The sequence below is a fragment of the Lagenorhynchus albirostris genome, chromosome 2 (assembly GCF_949774975.1).
Source record: "Lagenorhynchus albirostris chromosome 2, mLagAlb1.1, whole genome shotgun sequence".
NCBI classification, from domain to species: domain Eukaryota; kingdom Metazoa; phylum Chordata; class Mammalia; order Artiodactyla; family Delphinidae; genus Lagenorhynchus; species Lagenorhynchus albirostris.
Genome location: NC_083096.1, coordinates 120,867,331 through 120,884,807, shown reverse-complemented (window position 1 = coordinate 120,884,807; position 17,477 = coordinate 120,867,331). Strand labels below are relative to the sequence as shown.

The window sequence follows — 17,477 nt, the reverse complement described above, 5'->3', positions numbered from 1 at the left end:
TAAGGGGATACAGAAGATCTATAAAGCATGGTCCCTGTCTTCGAGACCTTGCAGGTGGTGGGGCAAGATCGACATATTGATTCATTCAACAAATATTTGTTGAGAAGCTTCATATATCAGGCCCTGTGTTGTAATACATGAACAATGAATATACCCGTATAAAATGATTAATCAAGTACTAAATTATATGTATCGGCCTGAAGTGTTACAAGAGTTCTGAGAAAGCAGGTTTCATCAAGGACTAGAGCAGTCAAGGGGGTTTCATTCAAGAAGTGAGATTTTTGTGAAAGACTGGAACAAAACGAAAGGGAAAAGAGAAACATTCTGAGTGAGTGAAACTAGAATTCTGTTAAATTCAGTAACTATGTATTGATCACCTGTTATGTGCTCTGCATTAGAAGAAGCACTGCAGGGGATACAAGATTTAGTGAAACACAGTCTCTGCCTTCAACAGGCTAACAAAGTGGTGAAGCAGGGAGAGAAATAAGAAAAGAACACAAGTCGCTATCAAATAAGGCAGAATGTGATATCGTAAGAGGGGTTACAAGGAAAGCGTTAGGAACGTTCTAAGGAAGGAAAGGTCACATCCAGTTTAGATTAGTAAGGAAGGGTTCCTAGAGCCACAATATCTTGAGATGGACAAATAAAGTTTAGAGATGTATGAAGTCACAGAGTTAGGAAAGAACAGCATGTTTGCAGGAATGGTGAAAAGATCAGCCTAAATGTAGTCATAGATAATGGAACAGGAGGAGGAAAACATAAAGCTGAATAGATACTACGGAACCAGAACTACAGAAAGCCAAAAAAGCCAGGGATGTAAGTTTTTTTATATATCCTAGACCACAGGGAGTCATAGAAGGATTTGGAACAAAGGAAGGACAAGGTACAAGCAGGGTTTAATTAAGGAAGAGCAATCTGGTGGCTGTATATAAGTTGTATCACAAAGTGCAAAGTCAAGGGGACCAACCAGGAGTCTATTGCAGTAATAGAGGTAAAGTGATGTGAGCCACGACCCAAATGGTGGTACAAGTAATGGAAAGAGAGATTCAAGGTTCATCACAGAGCAGTCGTGTGGCTTACGGGTTAGGAGCAATGGCTCTGGAGTCAGACTCCCTGATCTCTATCACTTACTAGCAGTGACCCTAGACAGATCATATCACTTCTCTGAGTCTCAGTTTCCATATTTGTATATGGGGATGATAATAGTACCTAAGCCAGGAAGATGTTATGAGGATTACATGAATTAATACCTGTAAAAGTGCTTAAAACAGTGGCTGGCACTTAGCAAGCCACCAATGAATGTTCATTCTTAGTCACAGAATTACATGAAAAAGATAAAAAAGCACTTGATGAACGGTAAGACTTAGGGTGTAAAAGAGAGAAGTCAAAAAAGGTGCCAAACAAAGAGATTTCAGACCTAGAAATTGTGATTCTCAGTCACTTCTGGCCTTTATCTCACTTTAACGAAATGTTGATGCTATTAAAACAGATGGGAATGTTAGCAGGTAGAAGAGGTTATACAGTTGTTATAAGAAAAAGAGCATGAGGTTGATTTGGCTCTTTTTGAATTTGAAGTGACACCTAACTGAAAGTCCAGTGTTCAACTGGAGTTCAGAAACTGAAGTCTTGTGGGGAGGGAGAGGGATGGACTGGGAATTTGGGGTTGGTAGATGTAAATTATTACATTTAGAATGGATAAACACTAAGGCCCTACTGTAGAGCACAGGGAACTATATCCAATCTCCTGGGATACACAATAATGGAAAAGAATATTTTTAAAAAAAAAGAATGTCTAGGGGAGGAGCTTCAAGATGGCAGAAGAGTAAGACGTGGAGATCACCTTCCTCCCCACAGATACACCAGAAATACATCTACACGTGGAACAACTCCTACAGAACACCTACTGAACGCTGGCAGAAGACCTCAGACCTCCCAAAAGACAAGAAACTCCCCACATACCTGGGTAGGGCAAAAGAAAAAACAGAGACAAAAGAATAGAGATGGGACCTGCACCAGTGGGAGGGAGCTGTGAAGGAGGAAAGGTTTCCACACACTAGGAAGCCCCTTCGCAGGCGGAGACTGCGGGTGGCGGAGGGGGGAAGCTTCGGAGCCGCAGAGGAGAGCGCAGCAACAGGGGTGTGGAGGGCAAAGCGGAGACCCCCGCACAGAGGATCAGTGCCGACCAGCAATTACCAGCCCGAGAGGCTTGTCTGCTCACCCGCCAGGGCGGATGGGGGCTGGGAGCTGAGACTCGGGCTTCGGAGATTGGATCCCAGGGAGAGGACTGGGGTTGGCTGCGCGAACACAGCCTGAAGGGGGCTAGTGCGCCACGGCTAGCCGGGAGGGAGTCCGGGAAAAGGTCTGGAGCTACCGAAGAAGCAAGAGACTTTTTCTTGCCTCTTTGTTTCCTGGTGCGCAAGGAGAGGGGATTAAGATTGCAGCTTAAAGGAGCCTCAGAGACGGGCCCGAGCCGCAGCTAACAGCGCAGACCCCAGAGACGGGCATGAGACGCTAAAACTGCTGCTGCTGCCGCCACCAAGAAGCCTGTGTGCAAGCACAGGTCACTATCCCCACCTGCCCTCCTGGGAGCCTGTGCAGCCCGCCACTCCCACGGAAAACTTCCTCGGGAGAACAAATGGCGCCTCAGGCTGTTGAAACATCACACCGGTCTCTCCCAACACAGGCTCAACCCTGCATACCATACCTTTCCCTCCCCAGGGCCTGAGTGAGCCAGAGCCCCCAAATCAGCTGCTCCTTTAACCCTGTCCTGTCTGAGCGAAGAACAGACGCCCTCAAGCGACCTACACGGAGAGGCGGGGCCAAATCCAAAGCTGAACCCCAGGGACTGAGCGAAAAAAGAGAAAGGGAAATCTCTCCCAGCAGCCTCAGGAGCAGTGAATTAAATCCCACAATCAACATGATGTACCCTGCATCTGTGGAATACCTGAATAGACAACGAATCATCCCAAATTGAGGACATGGACTTTGGGAGCAATGATATGTATATATTTTTTTCCCCTTTTTCTCTTTTTGTGAGTGTGTACATGTATGCTTCTGTGTGTGATTTTGTCTGTATAGCTTTGCTTTTACCATTTGTCCTAGGGTTCTGTCTGTCCGTTTTTTTGTTTGTTTGTATTTCTCTTCTTTTTTAGTACAGTTTTTTAGCTCTTGTTATCATTGGTGGATTTGTTTTTTGGTTTGGTTGCTCTCTTCTTTCTTTCTTTTTATTACTTAAAAAAAATTTTAACAATTATTTTTATAACTTTATTGTATTTCATTTCATTTCAAATTATTTTATTTTACTTCACTCTTTCTTTCACTTTTTCTCCCTTTTATTCTGAGCTGTGTGGATGACAGACTCTTGGTGCTCCACCCAGGGGTCAGGGCGATGCCTCTGAGGTGGGAGAGCCAAGTTCAGGACACTGGTCCACCAGAAACCTCCCAGGTACACATAATATCAAACAGTGAAACCTCCCAGAGATCTCCATCTCAATGCCAAGGCCCAGCTCCACTCAACGACCAGCAAGGTACAGTGCTGGGCACCCTATGCCAATGTATTAGCAAGATAGGAACACAACCCCACCCATTAGCAGAGAGGCTGCCTAAGATCATAATAAGGTCATGGACACCCCAAAACACACCACCAGACATGGACCTGCCCAACAGAAACAAGATCTAGAAAAAAGGCACTAGTCCCTTCCACCAGGAAACCTACACAACCCACTGAACCAACCTTAGCACTGAGGGCAGACACCAAAAACAAAAGGAACTATGAACCTGCAGCCGCAAAGGAGAAAAGGAGACCGCAAAGACAGTAAGTTAAGCAAAATGAGAAGACAGAGAAACACAGAGTAGATGAAGGAGCAAGGTAAAAACCCACCAGACCTAACAAATGAAGAGAAAATAGGCAGTCTACCTGAAAAAAGAATTAAGAATAATGATAGTAAAGATGATCCAAAATCTTGGAAATAGAATGGAGAAAAAACAAGAAATGTTTAACAAGGACCTAGAAGAACTAAAGAGCAAACAAACAATGATGAACAACACAATAAATGAAATTAAAAATTCTCTAGAAGGGATCATCAATAGCAGAATGACTGAGGCAGAAGAACAGATAAGTGACCTAGAGATAAAATAGTGGAAATAACTATGGCAGACCAGAATAAAGAAAAAAGAAGGAAAATCATTGAGGACAGTCTCAGAGACTTCTGGGACAACATTAAACAAACCAGCATTCAAATTATAGGGGTCCCAGAAAAAGAAGAGAAAAATAAAGGGACTGAGAGAATAGTTGAAGAGATTGTAGTTGAAAACTTCCCTAATATGGGAAAGGAAACAATTAATCAAGTCCAGGAAGCACAGAGAGTCCCACAGAGGATAAATCCAGGGAGAAACACGCCAAGACACATATTAATCAAACTATCAAAAATTCAATACAAAGGAAATATATTAAAAGCAGCAAGGGAAAAACAACAAATAACATACAAGGGAATCCTCAGAAGGTTAACAGCTGATCTTTCAGCAGAAACTCTGTAAGCCAGAAGGGAGTGGCAGGACATATTTACAGTGATGAAAGAGAAAAACCTACAACCAAGATTACTCTACCCAGAAAAGATCTCATTCAGATTGATGGAGAAATTCAGACCTTTACAGACAAGCAAAAGCTAAGAGAATTCAGCACCACTAAACCAGATTTACAAAAAATGCTAAAGGAACTTCTCTAGGCAGGAAACACAAGAGAAGGAAAAGACCTACAATAACAAACCAAAAACAATTAAGAAAATGGTAATAGAAACATACATATTGATAATTACCTTACATGTAAATGGATTAAATGCTCCAAACAAAAGACATAGACTGGCTGAATGGATAAAAAAACAAGACCCGTATATATGCGGTCTACAAGAGACCCTCTTCAGACCTAGGGACACACACAGACAGAAAGTGACGGAATGGAAAAAGATATTCCATGCAAATGGAAATAAAAGGAAAGCTGGAGTAGCAATTCTCATATCAGACAAAATAGACTTTAAAACAAAGACTATTACAAGAGACAAAGGGATCTATCCAGGAAGAAGATATAACAATTGTAAATATTTATGCACCCAATATAGGAGCACCTCAATACATAAGGCAAATACTAACAACCATAAAAGGGGAAACTTACAATAACACAATCAATTAGGGGACTTTAACACCCCACTTTCACCAATGGACAGATCATCCAAAATGAAAATAAATAAGGAAACACAAGCTTTAAATTATACATTAAACAAGATGGGCTTAATTGATATTTATAGGGCATTCCATCCAAAAACAACAGAATACACTTTCTTCTCAAGGGCTCATGAAACATTCCCAGGATAGATCATATCTTGGATCACAAATCAAGCCTTGGCAAATTTAAGAAAACTGAAAAAGTATCAAGTATCTTTTCCGACCAAAACGCTATGAAACTAGATATCAATTACAGGAAAAAAGGTGTAAGAAGAAACAAACACATTGAGGCTAAACAATACACTACTAAATAACCAAGAGATCACTGAAGAAATCAAAGAGGAAATCAAAAAATACCTAGAAACAAATGTCAGTGAAAACACGGCAACCCAAAACCTAAGGGATGCAGGAAAAGCAGTTCTAAGAGGGAAGTTTACAGCAATACAATCCTACCTTAAGAAACAAGAAACATCTCAAATAAACAACCTACCCTTCCACCTAAAGCAATTAGAGAAAGAAGAACAAGAAAACCCCAAAGTTAGCAGAAGGAAAGAAATCATAAAGATCAGATCAGAAATAAATGAAAAAGAAATGAAGTAAACAATAGCAAAGATCAATAAAACTAAAAGCTGGTTCTTTGAGAAGATAAACAAAATTGATAAACCATTAGCCAGACTTATCAAGAAAAAAAGGGAGAAGACTCAAATCAACAGAATTAGAAATGAAAAGGAGAAGTAACAACTGACACTACAGAAATACAAAAGATCATGAGAGATTACTACAAGCAACTATATGCCAATGAAATGGACAACTTGGAAAAAATGGACAGATTCTTAGAAATTCACAACCTTCCAAGACTGAACCAGGAAGAAATAGAAAATATGAACAGACCAATCAGAAGAACTAAAATTGAAATTGTGATTAAAAATCTTCCAACAAACAAAAGCCCAGGACCAGATGGCGTCACAGGAGAATTCTATCAAACATTTAGAATAGAGCTAACACCTATCCTTCTCAAACTCTTCCAAAACATAGCAGAGGGAGGAACACTCCCAAACTCATTCCATGAGGCCACCATCACCCTGATATCAAACCCAGAAAAAGATGTCATAAAGAAAGAAAACTACAGGCCAATATCACTGATGAACATATATGCAAAAATTCTCAACAAAATACTAGCAAACAGAATCCAACAACACATTAAAAGGATCATACACCATGACCAAGTGGGGTATATCCCAGGAATGCAAGGATTCTTTAACATATGCAAATCAATAAATATGATACACCATATTAACAAACAGAACGAGAAAAAACATATGATCATCTCAATGGATGCAGAGAAAGCTTTTGATAAAATTCAACACCCATTTATGATAAAAACCCTCCAGAAAGTAGGCATAGAGGGAACTTTCCTCAACATAATAAAGGCCATATATGACAAACCCACAGCCAACATCATCCTCAATGGTGAAAAACTGAAACCATTTCCACTAAGATCAGGAACAAGACAAGGTTGCCCACTCTCACCACTATTATTCAACATGAAAGTTTTAGCCACAGCAATCAGAGAAGAAAAAGAAATAAAAGGAATCCAAATCGGAAAAGAAGAAGTAAAGCTGTCACTGTTTACAGATGACATGATACTACACATAGAGAATTCTAAAGATGCTACCAGAAAACTATTAGAGCTAATCAATGAATTTAGTAAAGTAGCAGGACACAAAATTAATGCACAGAAATCTCTGGCATTCCTATACACTAATGATAAAAAATCTGAAAGTGAAATTAAGAAGACACGCCCATTTACCATTGCAACAAAAAGAATAAAATACCTAGGAATAAACCTACCTAAGGAAACAAGAGACCGGTATGCAGAAAATTATAAGACACTGATGAAAGAAATTAAAAATGATACAAATAGATGGAGAGATATACCATGTCCTTGGATTGGAAGAATCAACATTGTGAAAATGACTCTACTACCCAAAGCAATCTACAGATTCAATGCAATCCCTATCAAACTACCACTGGCATTTTTCACAGAACTAGAACAAAAATTTTCACAATTTGTACGGAAACACAAAAGACCCCGAATAGCCAAAGCAACCTTGAGAACGAAAAATGGAGCTGGAGGAATCAGGCTCTCAGAATCCAGACTATACAACAAAGCTACAGTAATCAAGACAGTATGGTACTGGCACAAAAACAGAAATATAGAACAGGATAGAAAGCCCAGAGATAAGCCCATGCACATATGGTCAACTTATCTTTGATAAAGGAGGCAAGAATATACAATGGAGAAAAGACAGCCTCTTCAATAAGTGATGCCGGGAAAACTGCACAGCTACATGTAAAAGAATGAAATTAGAACACTCCCTAACACCATACACAAAAATAAACTCAAAATGGATTAAAGACCTAATTGTAAGGCCAGACACCATCAAACTCTTAGAGGAAAACATAGGCAGAACACTCTGTGACATAAATCACAGCAAGATCCTTTTTGACCCACCTCCTAGAGAAATGGAAATAAAAACAAAAATAAACAAATGGGACCTAATGAAACTTAAAAGCTCTTACACAGCAAAGGAAACCATAAAGAAGACAGAAAGACAACACTCAGAATGGGAGAAAACATTTGCAAATGAAGCAACGGACAAAGGATTAATCTCCAAAATTTACAAGCAGCCCATGCAGCTCAATATCAAAAAAACAAACAACCCAATCCAAAAATGGTCAGAAGACCTAAATAGACATTTCTCCAAAGAAGATACACAGATTGGTAACAAACACATGAAAGAATGCTCAACATCATTAATCATTAGAGAAATGCAAATCAAAACTATATTGAGATATCATCTCACACCAGTCAGAATGGTCATCATCAAAAAATCTACAAACAATAAATGCTGGAGAGGGTGTGGAGAAAAGGGAACCCTCTTGCACTGTTGGTGGGAATGTAAATTGATACAGCCACTCCGGAGAACAGTATGGAGATTACTTAAAAAAATAAAAATAGAACTACCACACGACCCAGCAATACCACTGCTGGGCATATAACCTGAGAAAACCATAATTCAAAAAGAGTCATGTACCCCAATGTTCATTGCAGCTCTATTTACAATAGCCAGGACATGGAAGCAACCTAAGTGTCTATCGACAGACGAATGGATAAAGAATATGTGGCACATATATACAATGGAATATTACTCAGCCATAAAAAGAAACAAAATTAAGCTATTTGTAGTAAGGTGGATGGACCCAGAGTCTGTCATAGAGAGTGAAGTAAGTCAGGAAGTGAAAAACAAATACCGTATGCTAACACATATATGGAATCTAAAAAAACTCGTTCTGGTGAGCCTAGGGGCAGGACAGGAATAAAGTTGCAAATGTAGAGAATGGACTTGAGGACACTGGGAGGGGGAAGGGTAAGCTGGGATGAAGTGAGAGAGTAGCATTGACATATATACACTACCAAACGTAAAACAGATAGCTAGTGGGAAGCTGCCGCATAGCACAGGGAGATCAGCTTGGTGCTTTGTGTCCACCTAGAGGGGCGGGATAGGGAGAGTGGGAGGGAGACCCAACACGGAGGAGATATGGGAATATATGTATAGTTGATTCACTTTGTTACACAGCAGAAACTAACACACCATTGTAAAGCAATTATACTCCAATAAAGATGTTAAATTAATAATAAAAAAAGAATGTGTATATGTGTATAACTGAGTCACCTTGCTGTACAGCAGACATTGGCACAACATTGTAAATCAACTCTATTTCAATTTAAAGAATTAGAAAAAAAACTGAAGTCTTGGGTCAAATCTTGAGATAAATATTTGGCAGTCATAACGTTACCACATGAAAAGTAATAAATTTTCCATAAAGAATATCAGGATCTCTTGTTATAATGACAATAACAGTAACATTTAATATGTTTTTAGCATTAAACGTTTAATACGTTTTTAGCACTGTACTAAGTGCTCTTATGCATTATTTTGTTTACTTTGAAAGCATAACCTTATTGTGTAGGAAGACTGGAAACCATTATTAGCTTCTCTTTACATATGCAAAAAAACAGGCATAAAGAGGCTAAGGACTGTACCCACTGTCACCCAGGTGGTAAATAATGCACCTGGGAGCCACACTCGTCCCTGTCTCGTTGCAGCAGAACAGACCCATGTTGGTCATACCCTGCAATGCCAGCATCGGTTCCTACTCGGGGAAGTGAGTAAAATGCTTCCTGTTTGAGACAGTCTGTATATCCTTCAGTTCTCTGACACACAGTCAGCTTCCTTTCTGACTGCTTGTCTGGCTCTGCCTCATGGTGACAAATACATTTCAGGGTATCTAGTCACCCCTTCTCTGGGAACTGACTTCCTCTGTAATCCACAGGCATGGTCTCTGGCTGCCAAGTTTCTCCCATGTGCCTGCTCCTTGGCAATCAGTGACTAGATCTGGTTTGGACACTAGACCCAAACTAGGCCAGTCATTTCTGGCCACTCTATCCCAGGAATTAGAATTAGAATAGACAGTGAGTCAGTCATCAGGAGATCAGAACTGCAAAATATAAAGCTTGAAGACCAGAGAAGCAGAGAAAGCGAGCTTTCAGAAAGAAATTACTGAAGCAGATGTACAAGGAGAAGTGAAGATGGAAATCCTGATAGACTTCAGCTTCCTGTTCCAGTCCCTACCTGAGACCTGGGGTTGAGTTTCATGAGATACACTGTATCCTTATACTGAAGTCCTTTTTCTTGCTTTTTGCTAGGTACAGGCAACCAAGTAGTCGCACTAATACACTCACTCTCTTGATCTGACTTAGGGTTTCAATAACTCATTTTAACAACATTATTTTATCGTTGCAATAAAAAGGTGGTGGGGATTCAAGGATGAATTCTGGAGACTAAGTCTGCTTTCACAAATCTCACAGTTGAGTAAGAAATATAAGCTCAAGACTATAATATCAACACTGGTGTTAAGAGCCATGATAGAGACATGCAGAGGGTGCTGTGGAGCGCAGAGGGGGTCATGAATGGATAGGTCTCTCCTGCTCTTGACTGACTCTGAACTTGGCCTCTATTTCCCACCAGGTCTCTAGCCCCTGTGCTTTTTGACTTGGACCTTCCACTCTGATGTGGAACACTAGTGCCGATATTCTTGCTGGTTCCAGATTTCCATCCCCAAACTGGCTGAACAGCTAAAATATCTCGAAAACTTTTTGGGGGGGAGTGGTACAATTTCCAGCCCCTCCACACAAAGTACTACAATTCTGTAGGTCTGGGGTGGACCTAGAATGTGTAATTTTTGTTTTTTGTTTTTTGGTTTTTTTTGCGGTACGCGGGCCTCTCACTGTTGTGGCCTCTCCCGTTGCGGAGCACAGGCTCCGGACGCGCAGGCTCAGCGGCCATGGCTCACGGGCCCAGCCGCTCTGCGGCATGTGGGACCTTCCCGGACAGGGGCACGAACCCGTGTCCCCTGCATCGGCAGGCAGACTCTCAACCACTGCGCCACCAGGGAAGCCCTAGAATGTGTAATTTTTAATATCCCATCAGATAATTCTGATGCACAATCAGATTTGAAGACCACTAGGCCACTTGATTTTATTCTGAATGTCATTCTTAACCTCTGTCTTAGTTCATGCACAGTCCTTAATTCTAGATGTACATAACAGACCAAACCTGATGGAGTAAGAGAAAAGTAGGTCATCAGATGCGTATGAGCTTTGGGAAACACCACAATTAAGGGTAAGAGATAACAGTTATAGAAAGAGAAGCAGAAAAGTGATATTCAAGAAAGCTCAAGAATTTCAAGAAAGAAGGATTATAAATTCCACAGAAAAATGATTATTAAACGAATGCTTATTTGTACCAGGAACTGCTGTTAAGTGATTTACACACAGATATGTCATTTTTCACAATTCCACATAGAACACAGTGTGAATTGTACCCCCTTGAGCTGTGCAATACAATAGCACTGGTATATTTATTATATCATTTAATGCTACCAATAATTCTGTGATGTATGCCATTGTTATCCTTCAATTTTATAGATAAGGAAGTTGAGTCACAGAGGATAAGCTAATTTGCCCTAGCTCACTCAGCTAATAAGGGGTGGAGATGGCATTCAAAGGCAGATGGTCTGATCCCAAAGCCTGTGTTGAGCTACCTGGCAGTGAATTTCTCAATAATGATCTTAGAGAAATTCCATAGATGAGTGGGGAGAGGCGATATATTGAAAGAGGTTAAAAACTTATATTGATCCTGAAATTATTTGCTTTTTACATAAAAATGGGGAAAACTGGTTTAAAAGTGTCTAGTCTGGCTTCTAATTTTGGTGTGATTTGCACCTCACAAAGTGAAAAAGTGGACTGTAGTATAAATGAAATGCTATTGTCAAATCTGAAAAGCTGACACTTTTTGATTGTAAATTCTGGCTGCCTTATATTTCAGTTGCAAATACACTAAGACCACAGTCAAATGATAAGATTTAGCTGATTTCATATAGTAATGGCAGCTGAAAAGTGATGACTTCAGCCTGCCCCATGTGCTGACAGAATTTGTATTGTCATGCAAATTTTTTATTTCCTGAAATCAATACAAGGCATTGCTTTTTCTGAGGCTCTCATGTGCTCTAATTGCATCTCTGAAATAAATTGACTGAGGGGCCAGCTAAGTAAAAGGAGATACAGTGTTTCACTATCACATAGCTTAGCTAATTAAATGCAATTCATATTTCTCACTTAAAGAAAAAGAAATTAAGATTAGGTAATCATTTTAAAAGCTTTTTCAGTTCTTATGACTCTCTGATCACCAAAAGTGTTGTGACAATACAATCGCTAAAAAATATTCATTACAGACAGTTGCACATTTGTTATCGTAGCTAACAGTTTATACTGCATGCATACGATACAATTTTTTCTTACTAGAAATAATTCATGAATATTATGAAAAACAGTCCAGGTAATTAATTCACTTCATGGGTGCTGATGGCACATGACTCTGTCGAATGAAAATGTCAAGATAAAGCAGCCAGCCATGCTTAGAAAGACTCTTTTCTTTCTTAAATGCAATCTGTTTAAATGACAATATAACTACCATTGATCAGCTATTAAAATCAAAATTCTGAGACATTTAATTTTATTCCTTCAGGTAGTCTCCTTCAGAGGATCTAATGTGACTTAGAGAAGGGAGAACTAAGGTGGGGTAAACAAGTATCCTAGAACTTAGAACTATTATGAGCAAGCACATCAGATAACTTTCCAACAAGCATGGGAAAATAGTGTCGTACAAAATTGTCTTGCTTTGATATTCAACAACAGTCAGTGGAAAATTGTGAATAATTAAATACTTGTTTTACTTTATTTTTCAAACATGTATAAGGTGCTGTGTCCATAAATAAGGGCCTGTCATTTCTTACAAGGAAAGGGTTCTCTTTCCTCTAAGTCTCAGCAAAGGATAAGGAGCCATGTTCTTTGCCATTTCTTACAGGATGATGTTCTGACTTATCAGCCCAGCACATCTGGCCTTTCTCCACCTGGCCCATCTCACCAGGCTCATCTCCTGCCACCCTTCATTTTAACTTGATCTTTTAGCCAATCTGTACTGCTATGGTTCCCCTACAAAATCAGGTATCTTGCATACTGTCCTTTGAATAATATGGCTTTCCCCTCTTTGTTCCCTTGGCAATGGTTAAAGGAAGCCTACAGTTCCCCTTACAAACTTCCCACTCACTGTCAAGGAGAACAAGGACTAAAGACATTCTACAGGACACTGTGCCAGTAAGTGGAGCCCACTTTGACTGGAGACCAATGTTGAGAACTTTCATATAACCCCACCCCACGGTAACTAATTCCATTCATCTCTGAGACATACATACTTCTATTATTTGCACTGTTGCCCTTGATACACTGTACCAACAAGGTGTTTGTTTACATGCAGTGGTAGACAGATGCCCATGTCCTAATGCCAAAATTTGTGAATGTTGCCTTACATGGCAAGAGGGACTTTGCAGATTTAATTAAGTTGAGAACCATGAGATGTGGAGATTATCCTGGATAATCTAGGTGAGCCCAATATAATCGTAAGAGTCCTTAAGTGGGGAAAGAAAGGAAAGACAGAAGAGTCAAAGAAGGAGATGCAACAATGGAAACAAGGTCAGAGTGATGCAAGATGAGAAAAACTTGACTGGACATTGCTGGCTTTGATGACAGAAGCGGGTGATGAGCCAAAGAATGTGGCAACTTCTAGAAGCTGGAAATGTAAGAAGACTGCTTCTCCCATAGAGTCTCTAGAAAAAAACACAGCCCTGCCGACACCCAGATTTTAGCCCACTGAGACCTATTTTGGACTTCTGACCTCCAGAATTATAAGATACATTTGTGTGATTTTTTTTTTTTTTTTTTTTTTTGCGTTACGCGGGCCTCTCACTGTTGTAGCCTCTCCCGTTGTGGAGCACAGGCTCCAGACGCACAGGCTCAGGGGCCACGGCTCACGGGCCCAGCCGCTCCACGGCATATCGGATCTTCCCGGACCGGGGCACGAACCCGTGTCCCCTGCATCGGCAGGCGGACTCTCAACCACTGCGCCACCAGGAAAGCCCCATTTGTGTGATTTTTAAGCCACCTCATTTGTGGTAATTCATTACAGCAGCAGAGGAAGCTAATACACATAACTATCCTCCTATTGGATTGATAGCTCCGGCAGGGCAGAAACTAGACCTTGGTTATTGCTCTATTGCTATTACCTACTTTGGTGCCTGGTATCAATATATACATAACAGGCACTCAATAAATGTTTATAGAGTAAGTTTAAAAAGAATGTCAATGTAATTTTGAACTCTCATATCTTTAATTTAGGTTATAAAAATACAAATAGGAGATCAATCTTGACAATCATCAGCTAATTATTTTAGATAGATTTCAACTTGGATTAAAAGCAAGTTAATAGACTCCTTAAAATGCACTTATGTAAAAAAAAATTACTCTCCCTATCACTAACATTAATTTACCATACAATTTGTAATGTCAAGATCAGTAGGAGTTAACAAAGGAAGTAAGGGAGACAGTATCTCATACTGGTGAATAAAAGTTGGTATCTGGGCTTCCCTTGTGGCGCATGGCTAAGAATCCGCCTGCCAATGCAGGGGACAAGGGTTCAAGCCCTGGTCCGGAAGTCCTCACACGCCACGGAGCAATGAAGCCCGTGCACCACAACTACTGAGCCTGTGCTCTGGAGCCCACGAGTCACAACTACAGAAGCCCGCGTGCCTAGAGCCCGTGCTCCGCAACAAGAGAAGCCACCGCAATGAGAAGCCCACGCACCGCAACGAAGAGTAGCCCCCGCTCTCCGCAACTAGAGAAAGCAGGCACGCAGCAAGGAAGACCCAACGCAGCCAAAAGTAAATAAAATAAATTAATTTTAAAAAATCATATTAGGGGGCTTCCCTGTTGGCGCAGTGGTTGAGAGTCTGCCTGCCGATGCAGGGGACGCGGGTTCGTGCCCCGGTCCAGGAAGATCCCACATGCCGCGGAGCAGCGGGGCCCGTGAGCCATGGCCGCTGAGCCTGCACGTCTGGAGCCTGTGCTCCGCAACGGGAGAGGCCACAACAGTGAGAGGCCCGCGTACCGCCAAAAAAAAAATCATATTAAAAACCTATTAATAAGATTTTTTAAAAAATTGGTATCAAATCACCTGGTATCAAATGTCATCTCTGCTACCTACAAGCTGTATGATCTTGAGAGAATTGCTTTTTTCTCTCTGAACTTCCATTTTGTCATTTATAGAATAATAGTAGCAAAACATAAAAAATGAAAAAAGAAGGAAACAATTTCTGCCTTCGGGGTGACCATCTAACTGGAAAATAGTAAAGGATATGTAAATCACCTTTATAACCAAAGTTGATCTGTGCAGAATCGATGCAATTCAACTTTGGTTCAATTGTCACATTGGCTATAAGTGACACCAACAATTCAAAATGGTTTCAATGACTAAGATGGGTGTGACATTTATGGAATCACTTTTTGGAGGAGAGGAATTTTGAGCCTGCTTAAAGGACAGAATTTTGTGGCACATGGGAAGGCTGGACAAAAGCACATACTGAGCCATAGCGAATGTCTGGGGGAGGAGAGCAGTTAGGGGAATGATGTATATCATCGGGAGTTGGAGGAGGATGTACAAAGCCCCTCAAGTCTCCTGAGAAAGTAACACAACCGTCATGTGTTTTTGTTTCTGGTTGATGCAGAGGAAATAGAAAAGTTAAGGCAGAGGCACCAACATGAAGATTGCTATCATATTTCAGACATAAGATGGTAGATGCCTGACTGAGGCTGTAGCAGTGAGAGCGGATGAGGCATTTCCAGAAGCACTGCAGAGGAATGCATTTGGTGGGGGTGAAAGAAAGGGCATGGTACCATGCTTCATCACATAGTGATGGCAACGCTTCATGCAGAAAATGATGTGCATTCCAGAAACTCATCTTGAGCAGAAACATGACCCCATACTAGACATGGCAAGATTAATGGAAACGGAAATGAGACTCCTTCAGCACTGATTCAAACTAAACAATACCATGGTATCATGACCTTATAATGGTGGTTCTTCTCCCAGTCTGAGTAACCTCCTAAACATATGGATGATAAATCACCCTATGTTACACCAGAATGTCAAATCTCCTACTTTAAGAAAGGTTTTTCTAATCACAGCGCTGGTATCTAAATAGTTTGCATCATCATTTGAAACAGTCTGCCCTATATGAACACAAATCGTTAACATTTAGTTAGAATGCCAACCCTAGAAGTAATACCTAAAAGAAGCAACCTCATTTCACTGAGCAGGTAAAAGAAAACATACATAAAGCACTCAGGCTGCATCTTAATAGACTGATTTTATAGGCAGTGCTGAAAGATGCACGTTTGGGGGCATTGGAAATGCACTTCTGAAAAAATGATTTTTCTTGACTACTGTGACAAAGCAGTGAATTTGTGCTATAGAACAGCCATGAATTATTGGATAATCACACATCTTCTCAGAATAAATAAAATTCTGAATAAATATTGATTTAAAAAGAGTCTGGAAGCAAACAAGAACATGAATTGAGTTTGAAGGTTATTCAGCTTGGGTTTTCTAATATTTCTTTCTAGCCATATTTGTATTTTATTGCTCAACATGTGGCACTCAAAAAAAAAAAAAAAGACCCATGACATACTCTAATTACACTGAAGCAACTCCTTATTTTCTTCCAGTTTCATAGGTTATATATTTCATTATGATGCCAGTCCCTATTCCTCTACCTCCTAAAAATTGTAAGAACAATTTCACAACCAGAGATAGGAAATGAAGAGCATATTTACTCACCCTAAAAATAAAAATAAATGACTTCATCTTGCCTTTCTATCTACAGAGTTCAGGCAATAGCACAGTAAATGAATAAAGGTTAGGAAAAATGATAGTTTTCATCATTATATAAATATAAACATTAACTTTTGTAAAAAAAAAGGAGGAAATTATCTTTAAAGTTATAGTTGAGTACAAGACTTTCTATTGAACTTAAGAATAAACACTAAAGAAAATAGCAAGAAGTGGTCAATTTATCACAATTGCATAAAGCACTTTGGTAGCTGGTGATAACATCTCTCCTACTTCCTCATATCGTCCACAGGTTATTGATGAGAACAAAATTAAACTGCTTATCAACTTTGACTTTTGCCACAACTCAAGAAGATGGAAGATCATAATCACTAGAAAAACATCCCTATTTGTGGGCCTGAAATGTAGGCAAGAAAACCTGTTTTTTCGTACCCACAAGGCATCACAATCCAACTAATAAAAACTGCAGGTGGAGTACACTATTAGAATCTGTATCATGTGGATTCCTCTACTTATAGGATAATTGAGGGAAAATTGTGGTAAACTATGGCCTTTCACCATTCAGTCAAACTAGTCACTTATAATGACCATCAGGGGAATAGCAGACAGCAGGAGTATACGACCTACTTCATGACCCATTCTAAACTGTTACCTCTATTCAGAGAGAGCACAAAAGAGAGAGATTGATATTCTTTCTTCTTTCTCAGGGTAGTGGGTGGGGGTGTGTTACACAACAAGATAATCACTTGGAATGGATGCCTGGGGGCTTATCTCACTCCTTCCTGGAGTCCTGTCTCCTTGAATCAAGTCAAAGATAAAATAGCCTGGGTTTTATACTTGTAAATTCTATGGAGCGTATGTGAGACAGAAATGCTCATCAATTTTTTTTGCTCA

General features: G+C 40.1%; 1 protein-coding gene and 1 long non-coding RNA gene across 3 annotated transcripts in view; one reads left to right on the top strand and one right to left on the bottom strand.

Annotated features, from left to right (window-relative positions):
* Positions 1-17,477, bottom strand: part of SLC44A5 (solute carrier family 44 member 5) — a 376,131-nt gene that overhangs the window by 161,395 nt on the left and 197,259 nt on the right. The gene's annotated exons all lie outside the window — the stretch shown is intronic.
* LOC132516118 (uncharacterized) lies at positions 9,798-17,050 on the top strand. Of its 2 annotated transcripts, none has more exons than XR_009539260.1 (4): positions 9,798-9,948; positions 10,892-10,964; positions 12,708-12,847; positions 16,876-17,050. It is a non-coding gene; the product is annotated as an uncharacterized LOC132516118 (long non-coding RNA). The 2 variants fall into 2 exon arrangements; XR_009539261.1 differs by having other exon boundaries at positions 10,855-10,964.